Source organism: Delphinus delphis, chromosome 18 (genome assembly GCF_949987515.2).
Source record: "Delphinus delphis chromosome 18, mDelDel1.2, whole genome shotgun sequence".
NCBI lineage: Eukaryota > Metazoa > Chordata > Mammalia > Artiodactyla > Delphinidae > Delphinus > Delphinus delphis.
The window spans coordinates 60236744-60264026 of NC_082700.1; the positions used below are offsets into that span (position 1 = coordinate 60236744).

At 37.9% G+C, this 27283-nt stretch overlaps 1 long non-coding RNA gene across 2 annotated transcripts in view; it reads right to left on the reverse strand.

The window, feature by feature from the left end:
* LOC132413640 (uncharacterized) overlaps positions 1 to 27283 on the reverse strand; it is a 138216-nt gene that overhangs the window by 101611 nt on the left and 9322 nt on the right. The window contains exon 2 of one of the 2 annotated variants that reach the window (XR_009516778.1): positions 347 to 1413. The exons of the other annotated variant lie outside the window; for it this stretch is intronic. This is a non-coding gene — a long non-coding RNA (uncharacterized lncRNA). The remainder of the gene's footprint in view (positions 1 to 346; positions 1414 to 27283) is intronic. 2 annotated transcript variants of the gene reach the window in all.

Genomic DNA, 27283 nt, shown 5'->3' on the forward strand with positions numbered 1-27283 from the left:
CAGCCTTTTCCAGGGGAAATTACCCCTTCAATCAATGCTTTAGGACAGAGCATGGACATTTCGTTTTTTTCTGAAAAGAATTCTTAGATGCTAACAAAAGTGGACATTTATATCTTGGGTTGGTGTCCTTTTATAGGGGAAAATAAGCAGAAGATTTTGTAAGGATTTTCATAAATATAAAAAAGTCTGTCAGAAACAGTCTCCCGTTATGCACAGTAGGGAGGTTCCTTGATTGATGTGAAATCAGACAGTAAAGCACTTCGTATCTATATTAATTCTCTATTAACTGAGTAACAAGTTACCCCTAAACTTAGTAACTTAAAGTAAAAAAATTTATGGATCTTACAGTTTTGGTGGCTCAGGAATTCGGGAGAGGCTCCACTGAGTGGTCTGGCTCTGCTTCTCTCAGGAGGGTGTACTGGCTGGGGCTGCAGAAATCTAACAGCTCGACTGGGGCTCAAGAATCCTCTTCTGAAACGACTGACTCACGTGACTGTCAGCGGAGGGCTCGCTCTCATATAGCTGTTGGCAGAAACCTTTTTCTGGTTTTCGACAGGGTTACTCAGTTCCTTGCCACATGGACCACTCCTCCGGCCTGCTTTAATGTCCTTGTGACGTAACAGCTGTTTTCCCCCAGAGTGAATCATCGAAGAAAGAGAGCAAAGATCACAATGCCTTTTGTCTCAGAAGTCACACATCATCTCTTCCACCATCTTCTAGTTTATTAGAAATAAATTACCAAGTCCAGTCCAGATTCAAGGGAGTAGAGTAAAAGGAGAGAATACTTTTTTGAACATTAGACAGATTTTTAAACCACTGTAGTGTCCTTCTCACCTACTAATATTTTGGCAGCTAAAACAGTTATTGTACTGGTGGTGGACAGGTTTTAAGGTGGCTTCCATGACCCCACCTTCAGGTCTTCATGTCTTTGTATAATCCTCTTCCCTGAGTGTGGGCAAAACGGTGATTTGCTTCTAATCAGTTGAACGTGCGAAAGGCGATGGTAAATACATGATTACATAAGTGTAGCACCTCTCTTGCTAGGGTCTCTCACTGCCTATTACTGGTCAAAGAAGCAAGCTGACCTGAATTTTACTGCCATAAAGAAGTGAATTTTGCCATAATCTGAGTGATCCTGAAAGTAGACCGTTCTCCAGTTGAGCCTCCAGATGAGAATGAAGCCTTGGACAACACCTTAATTGCAGACTTGCCGAGGACCCAGCTAAGCCATTCCCGAACTTCTGTCCTACAGACACTTTGAGATAATGTGCGTTGCTTTAAGCCACTAGGTCTGTGGCAATTTGTTGTATAGGAAACCTAATCGAGTACAGAAGCCAGGAATCCCAAGTCTAACCTACATGTTGGTAGTGTAGAAATAAGTCACTCCACATCTCAGGGCCTCATTTTCCTCATCTGTTAAAAAAAAAAAGAGAGAGAGAGAATAATTTTAGTAAAATCAAAGATGCTCCAACCATTTTATGTCATGAAACATTACATGAGAGGCCAATAGACAAAACAGCTAAAATAGATCTTTTCTTATCAAGTAGGAGAAGGGTCCTAAAATATCTACCCTCCCACTTTATAATCCAAGATTATATAGATTATATAATCCATATATATGAGGAACAGAGACTGAATATTTTTGGACTGGATCAGTTTTTTTTTTTTTTTTTTTTTTTTTTTTTCAGTACGCGGGCCTCTCACTGCTGTGGCCTCTCCCGCTGCGGAGCACAGGCTCCGGACGCGCAGGCTCATTGGCCATGGCTCACGGGCCCAGCCACTCCGTGGCATGTGGGATCTTCCCGGACTGGGGCACGAACCCGCATCCCCTGCATCGGCAGGCGGACTCTCAACCACTGCGCCACCAGGGAAGCCCAAGGACTGGATCACTTTTAAAGTGTCTGGATTCTTCTAGCTTAATCATGCCATGATTTTATGACAGCCTCAAAAGAGAAAGAAAAGTGGGGAGGAATTATACACACTTATTGACCAAGTGGACAAGGGAAACTCCAGGCATATAGTATAAAATTTATTTTACCACTAGATGCATAGCCCCTACCACTGCCCACCCTTTCCTGATTATGCCTATCTCTCTGAAGTATGTAGCAAACAAAAATATGGGAGTTCAATGTCATCATCTTTCATGATTTTGAGTTTCATATTCATTTAAAAACAAGTTGGGACTTTCCTGGTGGCGCAGTGGTTAAGAACCTGCCTGCCAATGCAGGGGACATGGGTTGGAGCCCTGGTCCGGGAAGATCCCACATGCCGTGGAGCAACTAAGCCCATGAGCCACAACTACTGAGCCCACAGGCCTAGAGCCCATGCTCCACAACAAAAGAAGCCGCTGCAGTGAGAAGCCCACACACGGCAACTAGAGAAAAGCCCACACACACCAATGAAGACCCAATGCAGCCAAATAAATTAATTAATTAAAAATAAATAAATAAAATTTTAAAAATACAAAATAAAAACAAGTAAATCAAAACTCCACCCAAACTTAGCGGGAAGACATTAGTCAGGGTGTGTGTGTGTGTGTGTGTGTGTGTGTGTGTGTGTGTGTGTGTGTGTGTGTGTGTGTGTGTGTGTGTGTGTGTGTGTGTGTGTGTGTATTGTTTGGCAAGCGGGATTGATAGCACAGTTAACAGTCTTACTAAATCTCACCATTGGCCCCAATTCTTCACACTTCCCTGTATTTACATCCTTTGCTTAGGGATTTTGCAATTCTTCTAAAAGGGGTTTATATTCACCTGCCCCTTACGTTTGAGCTTGGCCACGTAACTTGCTTTACCTAATGCCGTATGAGCAGAAGGGACAGTGTGCCAGTTCCAAGACTAGACCTTATGATAACACATCTTTTCTCTTCTTCTCTTGTGCCTCTGCCATTTCCATGTGAAAAACATTCTCTAACTAGCCAACTGTTCCAAGGGAAATGAAAGACATGTGAGCAGAGCCACCCCGGACAACCTACAGACCAGTGTTTAGAAGCAAAATTACTCAAGCTGTTCCAGCCCAAAAAAGAGCTGCTCACCTGAGCCAGCCTAAATCAGCCAAGCCTACTGACCTACAGATCTCTGCCAATAGCTGATTGCTGTTTTAAGTCATCAAGTTTTGGGGTAGTTTGTTACATAGCATTATTGGTGTATAACTCAGTATACACTGAGCAGAGTCGTTAGGGAAAAGTCTGTCTCTCTCTCTCATAAAGCTTCTCAAAATACACTATATACTTTCCCTTGCATGTGCTAATTTAAACCTCTTAACAGCTTTACTACTGAAAGTGTCTATCTGCCTAACTGGTGACTCTATACCAGAGAAGAAAGGGTTGATAAAGTTGTTCGGTAATGGAAAAATGTCCATTTTTAAAACCATGAAAGGCCAAAGAAAACATAAAATTGTTATTATAAATATACAGAATTATCAGTAAGATATTCTAAACAGCTATCTTTAATTGTACAAAAATACTGCTATCAAACAGGTTTTAAGGGTATGAAACTTGTTGTTATGATACACATTTATCATTGTCATGCTTTCTTGGTGGATTGACCCTTTTATCATTATGTAAAGTTCCTCTCTGTCTCTGGAAATTTTCTTTGCTCCGAAGTCTATTTTATCTGATATTAATATAGCCACTCCTGCTTTCTTTTGATTAATGTTTGCATGATATATATTTTCCCATTGTTTAACATTCGATTTACCTATCTCATTATATTTGAAGAGAATTTCTTGTAGACAAAATATAGTTTGATAATTTTTTACTTGCTCTGTCAAATTCTGTTTTTTAACATGTATTTAGACCATTTATATTTAGTGAAATTATTGATACGTTAGGGTTTATGATTCCATTTTATTTTTTGATTTTCTGTTTATTTTCTCTCTTTTCTTTTTCCTGCCTTCCTGTGTCTTACCCGAACATATTTTAGAATTCCACGTTGATTTATCTATAGTGTTTTTAACGTATCTGCCACATTCTTTTTAACAGCTCCATAAAAATTCCATTGTATGGATGAACCTTAATTTATTTAATCAGCTCCTGGCTCATTCATTCTTCACAAACAAAGCCTCTCCGAATTCATCTGATATTTCTAATTCTAGACCTTTTTCAACTATGATACTCACTATATCAAGGAGTTTTTTTCTAAAATAGTATTTACAGCTTATTTTTACCAATAAGAGTAGTGATAGTATTGAAAAAGTTACCACCTCCTTGGGCCTCATTTTCTCGTGTGCAACATAACATGTACGAATACACGTGTATTTTCTCAGGCTATACTGGTTGTAAAATCAAAATAAAATAATACTAATAGAATACAGACTGTTTTGTCCCTGACAACAGCCTCTATAATGGGACTTCTGAAACACTCCCCACACATATTTTTCTCAGTGGCCCTGAGCATACCTCTTGTGTCCTTTAACACAGCCCTATCTACAATATTGTGACAGAACTATTTTTGTCTTGTATTTTAGCTCAAGTTTCCTGAATTGATGTGGCAGATATATCTGATGCCCATTGGGCGATCTGAAGGAGTCTTAATACTGCTAGTGCAATTTCTCCTGAAGAGATTTTTCTGTGCAATGTCATCACACTGTGTTGGAGATTTTTTGGTATTAGAAATACAATTACTATGTTCTGGTTGAGGAATTGGATTTATGTTTTTAAGGATGTCTACGGAGTACAAAATTCAGCAGACAATTTTTTGTTACCGAGCTCACTTGAAAAGTATAGACCTCAAATGGTTTATGATTCACCAATTAATCAATTTAACTATCATAGTTTCTATATCTTAAACTATGTGTTGGATGGTCACAATTAAAATTTCCCATACCGTTGTTTTTATTCAATATAGCAGGCCTATGAGAATCAGATACATAATTGGCCAAATCAATCAGTCAGCAATCATCAGCTAAGATATTTAGAAAATACTGACTCATTCAAATAGCAGTGGATTCAATGGTCCTGTATTACAGTTTGACTCTATCATCAAAAAAGCAGCAGATACATTATTACATTTCCTTTAAATTGGTGAGAAGTCAGAATTCAAACCGTTAAATAAGGTGTTAACACTCTAACTCAAAATTCTTCAGCTTTAGGGCATTGAATTGATTCTTCTAACAGTGTAAAAGATTTTTTCCAGTAATTTTCTATTCCATTACCACATGTGATGCACAAGAGTACAGCTACACATCAAGTTTCCGGCGGATTTTTTTTTTTTTTTTTTTTTTTTTTTGCGGTCCGCGGGCCTCTCCCGTTGCGGAGCACAGGCTCCAGACGCGCAGGCTCAACGGCCATGGCTCACGGGCCCCCAGCCGCTCCGCGGCATGTGGGATCTTCCCGGACCGGGGCACGAACCCGTGTCCCCTGCATCGGCAGGCGGACTCTCAACCACTGCACCACCAGGGAAGCCCTGGGCTGACAGGTTTTTTACTGAGTATTTACAGAGACTATTATCCCAGGTTGTAAGGATCAGCACATCATGCAGATCTTTTCGAATTTATCATTATGACTTTTCCTGCAAGAGGCACAACCATTTTAACGATGAGAAAACCTGAGCAAATGGTGACCTTTCGACTCAGAGGATCAGCAGTCAAAGTCAGACTTCTTAACTAAGAACTCCATTGTGCCATGCATCGTCAAGCCTCGTCAGGTTGTCTTTACTGCTCCAGTCTGAGAGAACAAGGAATATCCCAGAAACTTACGTTTTACAGCAATTTGCATTAACATAATGCCTGGCAGGAAGAAATAGCAGCTTTGTAGTGACATATTTTATTATTTATTGGTTTAAAACCAGTCGTACAATGTGCAGGTAACATTTCACTCTAGACATCATTCAGACTTTCTTATAATGGTTACATGTGTCAGCTCCAGGATGGAGTCAGGCAGTCTGGTTTAAAATTCTGCCTTGGTAAGTTTTAGGTGTTTGAATTTAGGCAAGTTCCTTATTTATTAGACCTCAGTTTCTTCACCTGTTAAATGGGGCTAGATTTTTCATTTGTTTGTTTGAGTTCATTTATTTTGGTCCCAGTCTTTTATATTAGAAGTTTTCCTTGGAAATCTGATGACTGCTACCTGAGTTCATGTTTGTGAGGTACGTTGGGTGGGGGTGGTTATTGAGTGGTGAACTTCTAAAGGGGGTGAAAAGACAGGGAGCTGAATTTTTCATTGAGGGAAACTCTAATGTCAGCACCTGTATTGTTTCTTGGGCTTAGTTCCCTAAAAAGGAATCCTCTGATTTTCTGCCTGGGAGGGTATAAATCTGGTTCTCAGAATCTGAGGAGTGCAGTCGGTGAAGGAACACCCTGATAAGCAGTTCACCAAGTCAGACTCAGTCCCCTTCTTTTTAGGACAGGACCTTATCCCCACAATCAGCTGTGCCGACCTCTACAGAAAGTCAACTCTAGTTTTGATACCAACCCCCACATACTTGAGAAATGACTAAATAAGATAATTTGCATAAAGAATTTAGTACAATTCTTAGCACTTACTTGGGGCACAATAAAGTTAAATATTATTATTGTTATTATATCTATAAACTGATATACTGTCAGACTTGCTAGTACACTTGCATAATAATTGCACCAGAACATGTGCTTAAAGATTACTTGAAGAATGAGGAGAAGAGAAAAAGAAAACTATTCTAGTGCTAAAAGTTATGCAAGATCTCTTGTTTTATTTCCTTGGGTATTGACGTTATACAAATATAACACTCAAGAGTCCACATCATCTATGAAAGAATACAGAACAGTCATTCCAAAATAGACTGGTAATTCTAGGAAGTGAATCTGTACAATAAGTACTAAAGGAAGCTTTAGAGACAAACATTTAAATCTTCATTCTCGAGTTAACAGTTTTTTCCAGAAGTGCTTCTTTTTATTTTAGTCTTTAAAATAGAATGTACCTTACTAAATGTGCTTTATTTCTACTCTCTACATGCCATTATATTTGCTTACTGAGACACTTCTTGGGTTTGAGAAATAAAACATACACATTGCTTTCCAGAGTTCAAAACCACGTTGTCTCTTTAAATTAACACCCATTTCTCCAGCAGAGGGAGCAAATAAGTTTTTGCATTTTTATTTCTACCAAATAGAACTTCTGTGAATTCCAATGTGCTATCGGATAAAATGTGTTGAATAAGAGACTATATTGAAGAACAAATTTGTAATGAAAATGTATCAACTAATCTCGATAGCATATATTAAATGCTTATAAAACACTTGTGTGTAAATCCTAAGATTTCATTTTTCTAGAAGCACTACATCTGTGAAGATTTAATTCAAAACATTAGCCAAACAAAGAAAAAATGTTTTTAAGCTCTTCAAATACTAAAGTATACGTGGTGCATTTTTAACAGTAATCTGCTCTAGAGTTTTTTGGTTTTGTTGGGTTTTTTAAACAGGCCTTTTAGAAAGCTAGTAGTAGTACAAACATGCCAAATAAACAATGGAAAAAAATCGTTACACATTCTGAGAAAAGCTGTTTGTGAATTAATTGTGTAATATGAAATTCACATTGGAATATCATGATCTAATTATTTAGGCCTCAAAATCACGATTTTTACGTTGTGATTTCTCATATTTAGTATCAAGTCATTTGAATAATTTTAAATGGCTTAAAATTTTGATTTAATAAAATAAAAATTCTTTAGTGAGTTTTTAAAATCCTATCTTACCTAGTTTTTCTTTCATAGTCTTAGAAATAATAAAGTAAGTCTTTCAAATTAATGACCATTCATTCTGAGCAATCCTAATAAGACCCAAAATTTTATTATAGACTTTGAGCAAGGAGAACATGTTTTATGCGTATCTATTGCATTTAGCATTTATGAATTTTTAATATGTGTCCCGGAACTAGGACTGATAGGTTGGATTTCTTGAGTCAACTGATCCATGTATTTTATATATATATAAAATCATTTACAAATCATTTTTAAGGATAATTTTCTAACTTGATTTTGTTTCTTTCATTGATGTGGAGGCACCCGGAAACCTTAAGAAAGTTGCGTACAGTTGCTAAGACGTATATATTTAACCATAGCAACTCAGATGCAAGCAGCCTGGAACACTGGTAGTGCTTCTGACTTCAAGTTTAATTACAAAGATGGGGGACTGGTTAAATATTCCAGTCTGACACCATCCCTCAACATGACAGAATGTACTTGCTACAGTAGAAAATGGTTACCTTCGGTGAAAAGGTTGGTGTTTATTCACCAGGACCCTAGTTCCTGACAGCTCCTCAGAGATGACTTCCATTTGCTTGTTACACTGCATATGAAAGACAGTGCCTTCTTCCCCAATCCTAAATACCTATAGGAATCTGGTGATGATTTCAGCGATTTTATTGTAAAGTCCCTTGCCTCATAACTGCTATCTCCAAAGTGCTGGAGAAAATATACAAGGCAAAAAAAAAAGATTTTTTGCTCACTGTCACCAGTGTGCCTCTAGTCCAAACTAGAATTCTCTCTCCTTCACCAACATGTCAATACAATCACCAAATACTTTGTTTCTCCCTCCAAAAGTCCCCTGGATCTGTCTGCTGCTTTCTCCTTTCCTACTGCACTGCCCTTGCCAGGGATACTGTGTCTTAAACTTGGGCTCAATGGCCTCCAGACCTGCTCATTCCAGGTCAGTCTGCACACTGCAGCCAAATTCGTGTCATTAAAATCCAAATCCTATTATGGTAAGCCCCTTTTCATTCCCAGTTTCTATTTGTCCTTAGTACAAAGTCTAAACTTCTTCAGTGGCTTACAAGAATGTTAACTATTTGAACCTGCCTGATTTTCCAGTTCTTTCTGGTGTTACTCCATGTCGTAGGCAAACTGATTGGTTATTTCAATCTTAGGTCTTCTTCTCAACTTTATCAATACTTTCCCTAAGTCAAGGTTTCTCAAACTTGGCACTATTGACATTTTGGGTTGGCCTTGTTCTTTGTTGTGGGAACTGTCCTGCGCATGGTAGGATGTGTACCAGCATCGTTGGCCTCAACCCATCTGATGGCAGTGGCACCCAGCCTCCAGACAACCAAAAATGTCTCCAGATCTTGCCAAATGTCCCCTGGGAGCCAACATCATCTCCTGTTGTGAATCATTGCCCTGGTGAACTAACCCAATCCATGATTTTATATATCAAATACGACAAGAGTTTTATAAGCTAGATCTCTTTCCTCCTTCTTTTCCACTCCCTCTCATTTTCTGTCTTTCCCTTTCCGCCACCTCCCTTTCCCTCTCCCTTTTCCCCTCCTTCACCCTCTTTCTCTCTCATAGCAGTCCAGGGGTGAAGTTGTCCAACTCCAGTATTGTTGGGGACCCAGTTTTGGTTTTGGTTTTGTTTTCTGGCTTTATCAAATTAAGAATTTTTTCCTCATCCACAAGGCTTAAGATGACTCACTACCATCGTGTCCACATTCTAGCCAACAAGAAGATAAAAACCAGAAGTGAGTGAGCTTTTTCCTTTTAAGGGTGTAACCTAAATGCATACATCACTTCTACTAGCTTCAAAGAAGGCTGAGAAATGTAAAACTCAAGTTTCCATTGGAAAAATAATAATATTAATAAAAATAAACAAATAAATGAATAAAGAATCAAAGTGGGAAGAATGCATATCAGGGAACAACCAGCAGTTTTTGCCACCATGTGCCTCCTTGATCACCGAAATAGCAGATGTTCATCTTTCTTTTCTTAAAAAAATGCATTCACATTTTGCCCAAGGAAAACAACCACAAAATTCCAGCCAGTTCCTGCACCCATATCAAAGTCCAGGGTCTCTGAGGGATAGCTTTCTCCATAATCTCCTTATGTTGCTTCTCCTGATCAGGAAACTATGAAGTAAAAGAAAAGTACTGTGTTCCCCATCACTATAGACACACACATGCTTACAAACTCAATACCTGATCATGTCATAGAAACAGGAGAACAGTAATTTTTAAAATAATAATTTAATAAGAACTTTCCTCCAAAAGAGGGAAGAATAGGAAATGCACAGTAATCTCTGGTCCATAGGAACTATCAACTCCTGCTGGGCAGAAACTGGGAAGACTCCTGCCCAGACAGGGACTCAGCTTCTGAGTCAATTCCATCTGGCAGCCCCTGAGTCAATTCCATCTGGCAGCCCCTGATTCCTGTACCCGTAATTCTACTTCCAGAAATTTCTTCTGTCTTTTTATTCTCTATGGTCCCATCAAAGTGGGAAGGAAAGGAAAGTCTGCCCTTCCGAGGGACTACACTTTTGCAGCCTTATTCCTGCTAGTGAAGGTTTGGGTTCCTGAGGGTCTCCGCAGAGCTGAAGTAAATCACAGGCTTTCTAGGTCAGGCTTATGGTTCCTTTGATTATAGTAAATTTCTGGCGCTAGTCTCCATTAGAAAGACTTCTAGAAGTTTTGAGTCTGAAGACTTTTACTTACTGGCCTCTTGGCCCTTCCAATTTCCCTCTTCTCTCAACTTAATTGTGGCTTCCCTTAGAATTTGAAAGAACAGGCTTTAGAAAGAAGGCAATCTCTATAATCTGATCTTTGTTGTTGACAGACAGAAATATATAACAGGAGAAAATCTTGGGGTCACAGTCTTATTTCCTACTAAAGCTACCTCCTCAGAGCCACCCTCTATAACTGCTTTAATTTGGGGTAAGATGTAGTTAGTTGGTTTTTTCAGCTCTGCAGAGTCCAAATTACTAGACCCTCATTCAACATAGATCACAAGATTCTCGTGGATATTTTTTCTATCTTCACCACCATGTAACACTGAGTATGACTCTTAGCAAGTGTTCAGTAACTGTTTTTCAGTGAACTTTAAAAGTTGGCTAACTACATAAAACCTGTGAGAAGGGTCAAATAAGAGGCAGGCTTGGTGAGGCATGTTTAAAGGAGAGATCACTGTGGCTGTAATTGCTACAAAAATCCTGTGGAGGGGTAGGTTTTATGGAGAACTTTCCATCCCACTGACTTTTTTTTTTAAATTCAAATATGTCACATAATTTTCAGATCAATCCCGTGAAATAGATAATACATTGCCAGTTTACAAAGACAAAAGCTGAACCTCAAAGCTTCCTTCTGTTAAAAAACAAAATTCAACTGAGTAAAATTTAACGATCTTGTTGGCTTTATTCAGTAATTCACGAACCAGGCAGTATCCAATCTAGCAAATAGAAAGGAGGTCTAAGGAGCTGTACAAAGTAAAGGACTTTATAGCCAGAGGGAGCTGGAACAAGGAAGTTATACTTGGCAGAAAAAGTGGGTTGATTATTGCAGGTTACTTTCCTTTAGGGGATGGCAGGGGTCTACCAGGCAGGTGACCTAACTAGTGCTGATAAGGTGATCCCCAATTGACGGCTTTAAGATTCCATTTCTGGGAGATCCAAAATTATAAAGTTAAGTCTTGGTTTGGTGACATGGGGCTTAGCATAAGTGACTCCATTTTGGTCCTATTGTCTTACACTTCCTACTGTTGCACAACTAGCAAGAGGCAGAGCTTGGTCAAACCCACTTCCTCCAAATTTCAAAATCTTTGCTCTTCTCATTCTCTAGAACTGCCTCTTGTGTGATTCTAGGCCAAGGAGAGGTGGGGAAGAGTATTCGAAACAGAGAGACAAGTCATGAGCAAATGGTGCCAAAGGAAGAAAAAAAAGAACGTTTAGAAAACAATTAGGGGTATATATATATATATATATATATATATATATATATATATATATATGCCTGGATTGGGGGAAAAGAGTGATTTTGTACAGAAAAGAAGAAACTAATGACAGATTAAACTGAAAAGACCCTGACAGGAAAAAGTATTGATATTTTGAGTATTTGATGACTAAGTCTCCTTGAATGAGACTCCATTTTGCTGAATTCCAAAACAAAGCAAGTTGTGCTATAACAAGTCTGCATTTTATGGGTAGATATTTTAATGCTTGCCTTCTTATTTTTATGAGATAATTATTGTTTGATTATGTGGAATAATGGTGTGTTATTGTTTTCACAATTTTGAAGGAAAAAAAGTTGAAATTTCCTTTCTTTTACAAATATAATTCATGCTGTTTAATATTTATCTCCTTCACTCATCTTATTGTCACTGCCACAAATAACAATGAAGTAAATAACGTTTTTCATTTTCCTTGAACAATTGTTTAGGAAAAGTTACTTTAATCTTAGAGGATGGAATGATGGCTTTTTTTTCCTCTGAATGCTTTTATCTCACATAGGAAATACAAAAGATGCACAAATGAGTTGATTATCTTGGTACCCATTTTAGCAAGCTGGTTTCATGATCAGGAAATTCATTGTCAAAGAGGAGTTTCAAAAGAAAAATTAGGGCATTCGAGTGTCACTTAATTAGATAAATGGATCTCAGTAATTAGACTTTTTTTGGAAAGATAATGTATTTGTCAGACGTATTTAGGCACGTTTATTTAATAAATATCCCCAGGAGATGTTAGTCCCTCTTGTATTTAATCATGATGCGTTTCTAAACATATCCTGAGGATATTAGGGAATTTCCTGCTCTGTTAGTGGGCTGCTCCAAAGTTTCTTTTAGTTTCAGAAATCACAGAGATCTCATCCCAGCCTTAAATGACTATTTAAGGAATACTGACTAGAATAGGTGATTAGCAATGGGAAATAGTTTGTGTAATTGAAATTTATCTTGGGCCTAAGGAGACAGAGAAGGGAGAGAGGAAAGGCTGAAGGATCTAACAGTTTCTTACTTGATATTGGATATGTTTGCTCTTAAATCAGTACTATTATCTGGCTCAACTGAATCTCCCTTTTAACCTACAGACTTTTTTATACTAGCTCAGGTAGGCAAGGCAATTTCATCAGGCATTCAGAGTGAACCAGTCACCATAAACCAGTAAAAGTCCTGGAATTTATAAAATAGAATGTATTGATATCATCATCAATCAATCAGCACATAGGCACATGTGGCACTTTTCAGAGGAACATCAATTGTCTATCAACAACATATAAAACAAACAAATGTGTTTTGGTTTTTGTCTACACATATTTATAATTCCAATTACAGAGCTAAATTTTGACCACCGTAGTGATAATAAAGAATTTATATGTTCTAAAAATGGAAAAGAAAATACAAGAATCTAATAAAGTTTATTATAAGTGTGGATGGTTACTTTGTTGAGAATAAGTTGAGATTAGAAGCAAATAATATCAAATTCAGAACAAGACAATGTGTGCAAAATTACCTGAAGCAGTTTAAAGCCTTCACAAACGTGAATTAAATGACTTAAATCTTGCTGAGGTCTGAACAGGCACATATGAATAGACAAAATAATATATCTGAAGAACTGTCATTACTTTTATTTCTCAAATTCAATCAGATTGGCCCTTCAATGATCATTCTGCTAAGCTGTGAGGTAGAACACAAAATTTCTCTAGCAACTGAATAAAAAGAGCAATTCAAAAGTTTTTCTTATGTGCTGTCATTGAGATAATCTGAAGGGAAAGTACAAGCTAAAAGGACTCGAGTTGGGATTCTCCCAGCAAAATGCAGGAATGGAGGTGGCAGATTGCAGACAACCTGGAGAAATGGAAAAAGTAGAAGCTCGGGCTTATGTCAGAGCTTTTTAAATCCACCTCCCCATATACAGGCCATGACTTTGGTTAAATTTTAATTTCTTACAGCATCAGTTTCTTTTTTTGTTTGTTTTTAATATTTATCTATCTATCTATCTATCTATTTTGGCTGCACCGGGTCTTGGTAGCGGCATGCGGTATCTTTTAGTTGCAGCATGCGGACTCTTAGTTGCGGCACGCGTGCGGGATCGAACGCAGGCCCCCTGCATTGGGAGCTCGGAGTCTTACCCACTGGACCACCAGGGAAGTCCCACAGCCTCAGTTTCATAATCTCTGAAGTAATGATGATAATGTCTCAGGAGAGATAATGAGACAAAGACGTGAACAAATTTGCATAAAAGTGCTTAACATAGTTCCTTACACATAATAGACATTTAAAAAATATATGATATTCCTTTTCCAAACAAATGAAACAGGAAGACCCTGTTCTTATAATACAATTGGAAAACTACAAAACCAAAGTGATGTTGTGGCCCACAGAGAACAAAATTAGCATTTGTCCCCTTTGTTAGTAATGAAAGTGAAGACATTGTAACTCAGGGTTTATTTCTATATAATGGGGGCTCACCCTCTGGTTATCAGGTTAATATTACATATCATTATAAAAGTTGGTTAATGGGGCTTCCCTGGTGGCGCAGTGGTTGAGAGTCCGCCTGCCGATGCAGGGGACACGGGTTCGTGTCCCGGTCCGGGAAGATCCCACATGCCGCGGAGCAGCTGGGCCCGTGAGCCATGGCCGCTGAGCCTGCGCTTCCGGAGCCTGTGCTCCGCAACGGGAGAGGCCACAACAGTGACAGGCCCGCGTACCGCAAAAAAACAAAAAAAAATTGGTTAATGAAAATAGCCAAAATGCTTACCCAGCTTCTGTCTCCTGTTCTGGTTCAAAGGTCAGAATACTGGTTGTGCTTTTCAATAATGTGCATCTTAATCCCTTTTAACTCACCAGAAATGAATTTACTGGAAATTCTGCCTTAAATGACCTATACTTCTCACCTTTAATGTATCAATATTGTGGCACCATTTTTCATATTCTCACAAGTCTACATGTCTTATCAAGAACTCAGGAAGACGCATCAGGCACAAGTAATATGCTTCCATTTGGATGATAAATGTTTATTATAGGCATCTATGGCTGTCAATTTCCCTCTAAGCACTGCTTTAGCTACATGCCGTATATTTCGTATGTGTATCTTCATTTCTATTCATGTCAAAGTAATTTCTAATTTTCCTTGTGATTTCTTCTTTGATCCACTGTTTATTTAGAAGTGTGTTGCTTAATTTTTATAATACATACTTGTGAATTTTCCAAGTTTCTTTCCTGTTGATTTATTTCTAATTTTATTCCATTGTAGTCAGAGAACATACTTTGTATGATTTCAATTCTTTTAAATTTATTAAAGTTTGTTTTATGGCCTAGCATGTGGCCTATCTTGAACAGTGTTCCATGTATACTTGGGAAGAATGTGTATTCTACAGCTGTTGGGTAAAGTGTTCCAAAGGTATCTGTTAGGTCTAGTTGGTGCATAGTGAAGTTCAAGTCTTCTATTTCCTGTTAATCTTCTGCCTGGTTGTTCTATCCATTATTAGAAGTTAGTTACTGAAGTCTCCAATTATTACTTTTAACTTTTGCCTTGTCTGCCCATCCACCTTCATCTCAAGACTGTCTATCACACTGTCTACCACAATCCACATGGTTATGGCAGTGGGGCTTCTAGTGGCCATGTTTTAAATGTTATCAGGTCCTACTCATCACCCATGGATTGAGAGAGATCAGGAGTGAGCATTCAAACCTGAACTACTCCAATCAACTAGGCACTTTCCTAAGGAAATTAAGAACTGGACCAGAGAATCACCAACACTATTTTTCAACGGAACAAATAATGGCTTATACAAGAAATGGAAAACTAAGGAAGATGGGCTTTAATCAGATTTATATACATACAGAAGGAGAGAATAAGTACATGCCCACAAATGATTTCCCTTTTTTTTTTTTTTTTACCTCCAACTCAATCTGTTCTTAAGGCCCTACTATAACTCTGACCTTGGATCGTAGGAAAAACCTCTGTAGCATCATAATACATGTCCCATTTTTACATATACTAGCCTCAAGAAGTTTCTATTTATTTCTACCAGAAAAGAGCAATAAACATATAATGGAAATATTCTTGTTGCATTAATGAACAGCTCAGTTGATAAAATAAAATGTGGGGCAAATTAAAAATATCACCTAGAACTGGCATTCCGAAAAGAATACCAGTTGTGGAAAATGGAAGAATTTCTTTACCAAAAAATTTCTAGCAAGAGATTTAAATCTAGAAAGTTAACCTAAGAAAATCAGGGATAAAAAAAAACATATATGTACTAGTAGACCATAATCACATTGTTTGTAATAGTGAAGCATGTCAAAAAATCAGAGATTATGTGTTTAAGATTGTGGAATTTATTATATATTATAAATTACTTGGTATTCATAAAATAAAATATATATAAGATCATAAAATTACTATGAAGATCTGTCTACCTAGATACGAAAGAATTTCTGTGAATTATTAAAGGAAGGAATCCAAATAATTTTGTAAACCATCCCACTTTGACAAATAGGTATCTGCTGGTGTGTCTGCGTGTGTGTGTGTAACGGAGAATGTTGGATAGATATTCTTCAGCAATGTGTTAACAGTTATCATCCCCTGGTTTGTGGACTGAAGGAAAATTTTTGCTAAACTTAAAAAAATTAATAGTGTTTACATTATTTATAATAAGCATATATTATATAATTACAGGAAATAAGGCTATTTTTATTTTGATAAAAAAGAAAGAAATGTATGTGGCCAGAGATTTTTCTGTTGAGAAGAAAACCACAGAAACTCAAATGTTAAAAGATAACATGAAATGAAGTCAAAGTCCAAATCCTGGGGCACTGAGAAAAGGCCTTGTGTCCAGGCAGTGTGAAAGAACTCCGGAGGACTGGGTTATTTCTCTTTTAGTAATTCTAGAAAGGTAAGTAGGGAAGTCTGGTAAGGGGTAGAAAAGAAGTTCAAGTTTGATGAATAGATTTGTATCCTAAAGATCCTGAAGAAATTTTTTGGAATATCTTCCAGGAATAATAATAAAAAAAATGGTAGGAATGCCTTGGGTGTGGACTTAGGCCGTTTAATTCTACTAAGTTAATTTAACAATTTGCCTTCCACCCTGTGCAGACCTTCCATTTGTCTTTCTGTGCCCTCCAGCCCTTGTCTCCACCCCCTCTGCTCTGTGAGTTCCAATCGGAATCAAAGCCAAGGCCTCCGCAGCCCTCGGGATTCTGGTTTGGCTGACGGGAGGGAGAAGAGGCTGGACAGGAAAGGGGGTGGAGAGTGACACTAGTTAGATGGTTCGTTCCTCGGGCGGCGCCTTCCCACCCACTAAAGCGGACAGGGCTTCTCTTCTCAGCATTTCTATCCTCCAAGCCTAAGGATGGAAATACACCCCTCTGCCAGTGTTGCACTCAGCCCCTGGGGTTCCCTGCTCTCTGCCTTCACCTCTGAAAAGAGTTCCTTTATTAAATTCCTCCAATTACTCAGCATGATGCGCCAGCTGTTTCCTGCAGGAACCTCGCTAATACAAAAACCTATCTGTAAAACGGATTAGCAGGCTCTACCCTTCTGTTCTTTATAGGAAACTACGTCATTAGGTAATTGCTCCTGGAGCAATTACAAAGGAGTCTGCAGCAGACCTGGTCAGCACTAGGTCCATATCGCCACATCTCTCCACTGGTTTCTTTCATTTTCATCCCCTAAGCTAACACCTGTTCTTCCTGATTGCCAAAACCCTTCCACCCATGCACAGGAAAGATGGAAGTGCCCAGAAATGTACATGTCCCACCGCTACCTCACGGCAGCCAATCAATGACACCACGTGTGGTGTAGAAACACTTCGGCTCCCTCATCCTTGCCTAGGACAGATCTGAGTCTGACATAGCCTCTCTCTGGATACACGTTGCTGGATTCGGTCGCAGTTGCTCTCGGTGAGATTTAACTTGATATCACAAGCTTGCTTTGATTCTTCCCTTCCCCTCCCCACCCATCGCGTCCCTGTTTCAGGTCCCCACTCATCTATGTGTTTTTCCTGGATACATTTCCTAATAAATCACTTTCACTTAAAGCCTCATGCCAGGGTCTGCTTCCAGGCAACCCAATCTAAGTCCGAACTGCATGATATGCATCAGAAAATAAATTTTAGAAAATATAAAATGATACAAAATAATAAGAATTCCTTTAAAACAGGCAAATAGACATATGTCTGAAAGAAATCTGTGTCAGGTAAATTTAGATTTTTTTTGACAAATGGTGATTTAATATAATTAATTTGGGGCATTGACAGAATTTCCTAAAGAGCAATGCTCAGGCGAGAACTGATTCACTTTCTCTGACATCATTTTAATGTTGAGATGTTAAATTCTAAGAGCATGAACTCTGATGAGCTCCAGTTATCTGTTACGTGTGGGTGTGGCACTTTGAAGGGTAAGGAGGAAGCATTCTGCTGTTTTTTCATAGAACAACAAGATTGGAAAAAAGCAGTGGGTGCTCATTGAACTAGCTCTGCTTGGAGAGGTCTCCCAGCCCCATTTTTCCATACTCCAGGCCCCCCAGACCTGACTCATCATTAACTTCTCTAGAGAAGAACAACCATCTTTGTAAAATCAGAGTGAAGGATGGAGAAGAGACTAAAAATACACCGTTCATTATTTTCCTATTTCAGCCTTTGTTTTGATAAATGAGGTGACCAAGCGCCAGGAGTTTAAGTGGTTTACACAAAACCATTCAGATCATTAGTGGAAGGGTAGGGATGTAGACCCAGGTACCCAAAGTTCTAGTTAAGAGCAGTTCCACTACTGATACTAGCTTTTCCACTTTTAAAACTACTGAAATATTCTTCCAGATTCTAAGAGAGATACAAATTTCATCTTTCACCACCTTTTGATTTTTTTTAATTGAGAAAATTATATCAGAAAATTAAATGATTTGCTTACTTTAATTACAAAAGTTGGTGGAAGTTAATTATTTATAAAGTCATTAGAAAGTTTACCTTCTTTATTACGAGGCTGACTTAAAAGTGAGGGATGGAAGAGTGTGGGCCACCCTCTCTCCCTTCCCAGAAGGCAGGCAGTCACAGCCCCCCTCCAGGAAGGGAGCCAGGTGTCACCAACCACTCTGAGGAGAATGCTTAATGTAAAAAGACATGTTTCATAACCGAAATGGAAGACGTATATTCAAGTCAACAAAAGAAACATAAAATATTGAAATAATTTCCTCCCTAATCTTTTCTTTGTTTATTTATTGAGCTGAAAAGATTTCTAAGCAATTTGTCAATTTAGAATTTCTAAGCAATTTGTCAATTTAGAATGAAATACTGAAAGAATAATTACAATATTTCTATGCCTACAGAAGATAGTACTGATGTAAATAACTTTTTCAAAAAAAGATAGCCTGATAAATTCAGGTACCTAAATTATTTCCATTGGTACATTTTTCAAAACCTAATAAGCAGGCATAAGATCTATGAGTGAGTTCTCCCTGCACACTGGTATCCCTGGTTTGGGTTTTGGTTTAGGCCTGGCCAGTTTGAATATACTTATAAAAGCCATTCTACAAAGTTTACATGCACGTCAATGACTATAAGTTAAAAGTGAGAAGATATAGTACATGATAGACTCCGTAGGAACAAATCTTGATGAGAAAGTTAAAAACTATTTTACAAACACACTTAGAGTTACCAAATTTTGTTTGTGCTTTTTGATCAGTTTGAATAGCATACATAGTCTAAATGCAGGTTTTTAATTATTTTGTAAAGCTTCCTTTCCAAGAGAAAAGAGACCACTACTAAGTTGATCTTTAGTCATTTACAAATGAAAACTCAGAAATGTTATACTGTCCTGTGATAAAACTACACATTCTATTTCTGTAAAGTTTGCTTCTGCCTACATGCAAAACTAACATTGTTAGAGGAAGTTATGGAAAGAATAATTAACTTTGAGAAAAAAGGAACTATAAATGTGAACAAAATAATACCCTTTAGAAAACAATCACCTCATAATTAGAGCCATTCTGGAGAAATTTAGTGTGTGTGTTTGTTGTTTTTGTTGTATGCAGACACAAAATTATCTTTGAAATGGAATCTTTATTAGTTTCCTCTAACATTAACCTCTACAGCAGAGACCTGAGCCTAACGTGAGCGTTCAAACTCAAATCAGCGCTCACCAGCTGTGTGACGTTAGGCAGGTTACATAACCCTTCTGAGCCTGTTTCCTCATCAATCGAATGGAAATGTTAATAATAGGAATTATCTCATAGCATTACTGTGAGGATTAAAATGAATCAATACACAGAAATACTTCGAAGAAGGCCTGGCACAGAGTTACACTGTATATGTTTCATCATTATTGTTCCCATTGTATCATAGTTGCTCAATAAACATTTGCTGAATTAAATGCTCCTTCAAAATAAAACAATGTAGAGCAGTCCTAATCAGATAACACAAAGTATTCTCACATTTGATAAATATGCAAGTTTGAAGGCTGGTATTTGCAAAGCAAGGAGTGGCTTATGCAGTGCTATCTGAGGGGCTCTGAGAACCCCCCATCATTCCCATAAATTCTGCTCTAGTGCCTGAAGCCCACCCAATAAGACTTTGGCCAAACCACTGAAAGTCCATTTAAAAAACAGATGATAAAGAGTGGAAAGAGGTGATATTACATATTAAAACATAGTCAACCACTCAGAACAAGGTGGGGAATTTAAATAATACCTACTGATACTTTAGCCATATAGTTTATTAGATTAAGTCAACTAGTTACAGTCAGTGGGATTCTACCAGAGAAAACAAGGAAGCTTAACAGGAGACTGCTGGAAGGGCTCTGTGATAAGGTAGGAGGAATAAATTGCCTACTTAATTTTTTTTCAGAGGCTAGCATACCTCTGTCACCTAAGAATGCCATCAATACTATTTTAAAACAAGAATTTTCAACCTCAGGATGTAGGTGGTAGTGCGTCTAGCTTTTGAAGTCACTGACAAAAAGATCTGATGTTATGACACTTCCATTATCCCACAAAATAAAGACTTTCTTGTTGTTGTTGTTTTTTTAAAGTGGTTCCATGCTTCAAAGGGAAAGCTTGTCTCCACCTAACATTGGTGGTTTCATCTATACTGCGTGCAGAGTACAAATTGCAGTGCAGGAGTTACTGTAGATCAGTTGCTGTCACAATTAGAGAGCCTGACATTGGGTTCCAACGGTAGACACTGCTGCTATATAACCCTGACCTGAAACATTTGAAGGCAGACAAAGAACTTAGAAACAACTGGTGTGCTGTGAGGCGCAAATGGCGCTAGTTTGTAATACACAGCTATTGAACTAATTCCAGAAAGTTCAGTGCCTTAGTATTACTTTGAGTTCCAAGGTCTGGGTTAATATGCTCAGTGTGTGTGTTATGATAGGAACTAAAGATTGGAAGCTATGTAGTAACCCTTCGATACTTCTAATGAATGTTACGTAAACTTGAGGCGGGAGCAGGGGGTCTCTATATAACATTCCTCTCCTTCCTTCCCAAACTCTCATAAAACAGATACAGCCATCAGACTGATGAGGGCTGAAGTGTCAGTTCTCTTAAGGCTAAAAGCTAGCTCATAGGACACAAGGCAGGTGTGCTGGCAGATGACCTGCTAACACTCACGTGAATTTCCTTTTCACACTTCCTAATCCCAAGATGTGGCAGAAGCAAAGTCAATTGCACTACTCATGGAAGAGAGCAGACTAGAGTGTACTTTCTCTATAGGTAGGCAGTTCTCTCCCACAAAAAAGAAAGAGTGAAGCAAACATGCCAGCTCCCTCCTCCTCACTGATAAACTAGAGAACTACTCCTTTCTACATAGAGAGAGTCCAGAAAAAAACGTCCGGCATGTAGTTTTCAGCAGGGGTGCAGACATATTACCAGAGGACTTTGGGAAATGTACGTAGGTGCACCTGGCATTTAGCGGGTGAGTGCCAGAGTTGCCGAACATCCTACAGAGCACACTACACTCCCAGGCAATGAACAATCATCCTGCCTAATATCCAGCAGCACTCCAGTTGAGAAGCACTGCTGGGGACCCTTTCACAGGGAAACAGGAATGGCAAGGAACGAGTGACCCACAGCTTTGTGAGTGGATGTGTGTGTGCACATGCATAGCTGCACCTATGGGAATACAGCTAAGGTCATGTGAACTCTTACTTGCTTTTTTTAAAATTAAGGTACTTATCACCCTTTTTAGCAGACAGTTCTGAGACATCACTACCACCAAGATACAGGAAAATTCTGTCATTCCAGAAATCCCCCCATGCCTTTTGCAGTCAGCCCTTCCTATGCGAATCCCTTAGCAACTACCAACTTGTTTTCTGTCCTAATAATTCTGCCTGTTCCAGAACACCATATAAACAGAAGCATACCTTTCAATCTGGCTTCTTTCACTGAGCATAGCCCATCTGAGATCCATTCATGTTACTGTATGGATCAGTGTCTGTTCCTGCTTGTTGCTCAGTAATATTCCACTGTGAGGATGAACCACAGTTTGCTTACCCATTCCCCCATTAAGGGGCACTTCCTGTGAAGTTTTAACCTTTAGGGATGTAAGTTGCTGGTAAAATACATATCTTTTACAGGCCAGATGCAAACCTGAACTTGCTTCATCCTTTCCCATATTCTCTACCACCTCCTCCAGAACGCCCGTCTGATTCAGGTGACCCCAATTTGTGAATACACATTTCTCACACATGCTACTATCACATCATTTACTACATCGTAATACTCAGTTTCTCCTAACAGACTTTAAACTCAATTAATATTTACTGAATACATGTTTGAACAAGTGAATGACCAATGAATGAAAGGGCTCTTACACATGATATATCAACAATGATTTAAGTAATATATCAGCTACCAACTCAAATATTCTGTCCTCCAATTGCTTTGAAAGCAGAAAATTTGAAACCACCTGTCTGCAAAAGGATTTGTTGCTCAGACATTAGATTTTAACTTCTGAGTGTGTAAGAAGTACGTCAGGAAAGCTTTACTGAGACTTAAGTGACCATTAATTATGACCATAACTCCTTCAGCTGGGAGCACTTCTTTTTGACTTATATGCTGAGCCCTGCAAGTCTCCCTACTAAAACCACCAAACCTATGGGTGGTCTTGGGGACCCCTCAGCACACCTGGAATACTCAGAAAGGGTGGGGAAAAGTCCGAACATAGTTCACTTCAATATATATTTTCCAATACAATATCTTTAATAACTTTTTTATAATATCAATTTTTCTAAAATATACTCTAAGTATGTTTCCATCCAAACCTTGAACTGACATATTTTGATTATTCTATTTGTGAAAAGTGTTCTCAATATAGCCTGAATGGCACAATCTCACTTCCCTTCTACAAGAAATAAAATACCTTTAATATTGATAACTAAAGGTTGTCTCATCAAGATTAAACTGATAAAGATCAAAATGCATTTATTTTATCCACATTTATAACTTTAGAAAATGAGTAGAAAAATAGTTTCTCTTTAATTTGTAATGAGATATAATATAAATGAATATACTATAATAGCTAAAATTAAACTTATCTGTATTCTTTGAAAAATGTTTATGTGCAAGTATTGAAGTCCTAGATTCAACTTAGTAGAATTAAATACTAATCAAGCATCAAAGTCAGAAACAACCCGTTTAACTATATATATCATGACTGAACTTTTTTAATGTACTCAATGAAATGGAAAGGCATATATACTGTTAAAGTGAATCTATCCCTGAGCTACTATATGATTTTAGACTTTGTCTATAGATGGCAGAAAATATTAAATATTAGATGGTAAAATAAGATAAGGCTTAGCCATAATTGGAATAAATATTTCATAATATGACCTATTATGAATCTCAAAGAAATCATAACAAAATCTTAGCCTTAGACTTTTAGTCAATGAATCATGAACAAATTGGTAGCACTTGAAAATATTTCAGTTAGAATTTAAAAGGCATTGTCAATAATCTATGTTTGCTTTGGTTATTTGAAGGTAATTTTTAAAAATCTTCCCAAGGATGAATATTGAAAATAGTGGAAAAGAGTGGTTTATTTTTACATACATGGGAAAAACATTTTTACTGTTCACTATTTCATACTGATATTTGTTTAGATGTGCTTTCCTGAGACTCTCCTGCTAAAGTAGTGCACTTTTCATAAGAGGACAGATGATGAAAATAAAAAGAAAACCTTTGAATAAATGTGGCCATTAATCCCACAGTGCAACGCTACCAAACACCTGAATTCAAAAGATTCCATGAAGATCCCATACAGAGCAAAATACCCTGCTTTCTAAATGCCATACTCTATGCTTAAGAGAATATGTACAAGGAGGGAAAGATGGTAATCTCCGAGGGGTTTTGTGCTTTGTCCGTCCTTAAAGCTTTCACAGAAGTATCCAAAGGGGTCTAAAACTCTGTAGTAAGATTTGGGGTGAAGAGGGATGCTTTACTTAGATAAAATGGAAGAAGTATTATTGTGAAAGCAATCACAGACTAATTTTAGGAAAGAGTTCATAGTAAAGTGGAAGATCTGAAAACTGTCCCTTAAAAACACCTGGGCTTGGGATTCCCCGGTGGCGCAGTGGTTAAGAGTCCGCCTGCCCATGCAGGGGACCCGGGTTCGTGCCCCCCGGTCCGGGAAGATCCCACATGCCGCGGAGCGCCTGGGCCCGTGAGCCATGGCCGCTGAGCCTGCGCGTCCGGAGCCTGTGCGCCGCAGCGGGAGAGGCCACAGCAGTGAGAGGCCCGCGTACCGCAAAAAGAAAAAAGAAAAAAAAAAACAGCTGGGCTTTCTTACCCCTTGGAAAGTTTTCTTTCACTCCCAGATTATATGTGTCCCAGTTTGAAGGCCACTGGTGACAAAAAGCGCTTTCCTAAATGTTCCAAGAATTCTTTCTATTGATAACTTAACTCCCACATCCAGTTGCAAGTAGGACTATATTGCTGACCTGACCTGCTATGGATCATATAGGATAAACCTGGAAATTGAGACTTGTGCTTAACTCATTTCCGGGGCTTTCTTTCTAATGGTTTCTGTGGTTCTTTGTAGACTCCAGACCACTTCACTCCCAATGTGCTGGCCTTTTTATTACTGTGTCTTGTCAATATAGGTAGCAGCTCTATTAAACTACTAATGATAGTAATGTATTTTGTCCTGCCCGAGAAAAACAGTATAATGAGATATAAAATCTCCAGTGTCAAGAATATATACCCCCGACATTAATGCAGTGATTTATGTTGGTAGATCTTACTGTGAATGTCTTTGTAATGCAGGCAAATATATGCATTTCCAATGTGGAAATGAGCTTTTGTATTTCTTATGTTGAAACTTGGGTTCTTTTATAGAAGAACTCATGGGACGTAAAACATAAAAAGTGGAGAACTACTGGTTTAGGAAACAGAAAATCAACTGGGGCAATAACCATCCCTTTTCATATATCTCTGGTCAGCGATGGCAGAATTTTGAACCATGACTTCCTATAATTTAGTTAATAATTTCCCCAAACCAGAAATAACATGTATGATTCTCAATATATTTTTAATAAACTTTTTCTAAAAGTATAACATTAAGGTTATCCAATCATCCAGAATTAGCATAGTCATTCTCTAAAGTGGTTAAAGTAGTGAAATAAATTAAAGGAAACTAACTGAGGTGACACAGAGGTATATCTAGAAATAAAACTCAAGGCAATTGTTGGTTCAGTTATTTATCACCCCACCAAGCCATACCTTTTGTAGTTAATAATTACGCATTCCTTCTCTTACACTGTTTACGCCCTTTGTACCATCAGTCCTTCCAAGTGATTATTTGGAATATGTTTTCAAATATTGGCCTTCACTTTCCTCCTCATCTGTGATATTTTCAACACACCCAATAGTGATAGAGGGGATAGAGAGAGAGAGAGATGGAATGAAAGGCAAGAGGAAAAAATTTTTAAAAGATTATTTTGAAAATCTGGATACAGATGAATATCATGTTAGATAGATGGTTATATATGAAAATAACCCATTCTATCTGATAAGAGAAAGAAAAATAGAATCATTATTGCTTATAACATCCTAGTATTGTCATAATATTTCTGCTATAGAAGGTTCAATACAGTAACAAAGGTATCCACATAAAACAAGGTTAGTACCAACTAACAAGTAGAATTGAGAATAAATGAATCTCTGATTATTTCTAAAAATCTAGAAAAACAACTTTCTATTTAATTTATATTATAATTTGTTAGCAACCCAGTTCAGCCTATTCAAAAGAAATATGTTTCTAATGCATATCTATAATTCAAATATAAAGGAAAAGAAACCAGTATAAACTATGCATTCTGTTATTATATTTAATTTCTTTTGCTTTAAGTACATCCTTACTAGCTCTTTAGAAACCAATTTTTTATCCAAGATGGCAGTTTCAGGAATTATGTAAAAAGTTTCTGCACGGGCTTCCCTGGTGGCACACTGGTTAAGAGTCCGCCTGCCGATGGAGGGGACACGGGTTCGTGCCCTGGTCCGGGAAGATCCCACGTGCCACGGAGCGGCTGGGCCCGTGAGCCATGGCCGCTGAGCCTGCGCGTCCGGAGCCTGTGCTCCGCAACGGGAGAGGCCACAGCAGTGAGAGGCCCGCGTACCGCAAAAAAAAAAAAAAAAAGTTTCTGCATATTTCTTACTTAAAATTTCAACTGGACTATTTTACAGTTTCTAAAAGATAATTCAGACCAATCTCATACACAATAATGTGTATTTTTTTCAAGAGAAGTGATATTTATGCTTTGCCAATATCTCAGAAAGCACAGCTATCCCAATCGCTATAAAATGAATAGTAAAATGCTACGAAACCATCTATATTCTGTCTATAACGGCAAATGAAAATATTAAGGAAACCTTCAGCTATGTGGAAGAAGGGAAATATGTAAAAAGAAAAGTTGGTCAATTTACTTGAAGTTCTTTTCCTTCAAATATCCAAGAGTCAACACATAGTGATTACGCAGAAGTTAAATAAGCTGAGAAAACCTCCAAATATTTGAAATTCACATTTTTCCCTCAGTCTTAAATTCCTCTGAGAATTGCACTTAATTCGGAAATGCTTGGGAATGCTGCTCCTAATTCCCCCCGAAGAGAAGTTTCTTTCCATTTTGATTTCCTCAGCCACAAACTAATCAGTCTTAATTGCTCCCAGCTGTGATTTCTTCTCCCAGGGGTTGCTTCCCGCTGGTACCCAAATAGTACAAAATCATGCAGTTTTGTTAAACTCCAGTAAATACATGGGAGCTTTGTAGAACCTAATTTACTATACAGGAGCTCAAGCACTGTAACTAGCAAGTAAACTTTCACTCAACTTTGAAAGCTGACAACATAATGAAGATCACTTTTCTCCCAAGAGGTGACAAGATACTGGATAATTGAAAATTATATTTTCTACCATTACAGATTCAACAGAATATTATTTATATTTCTATTTGTAATGTGTGTGTATGCTTGTATGTATGTGGTAACATATATATACACATACATATATATTAAAGTTGTGTTATATGTAAAATATTTTCCTTGTATATTTGGAATTTTTACTGAAATAATTTTACAGACGTAGAGAATGGGCTTGAGACCACAGGGAGGGGAGGGGGAAGGGTAA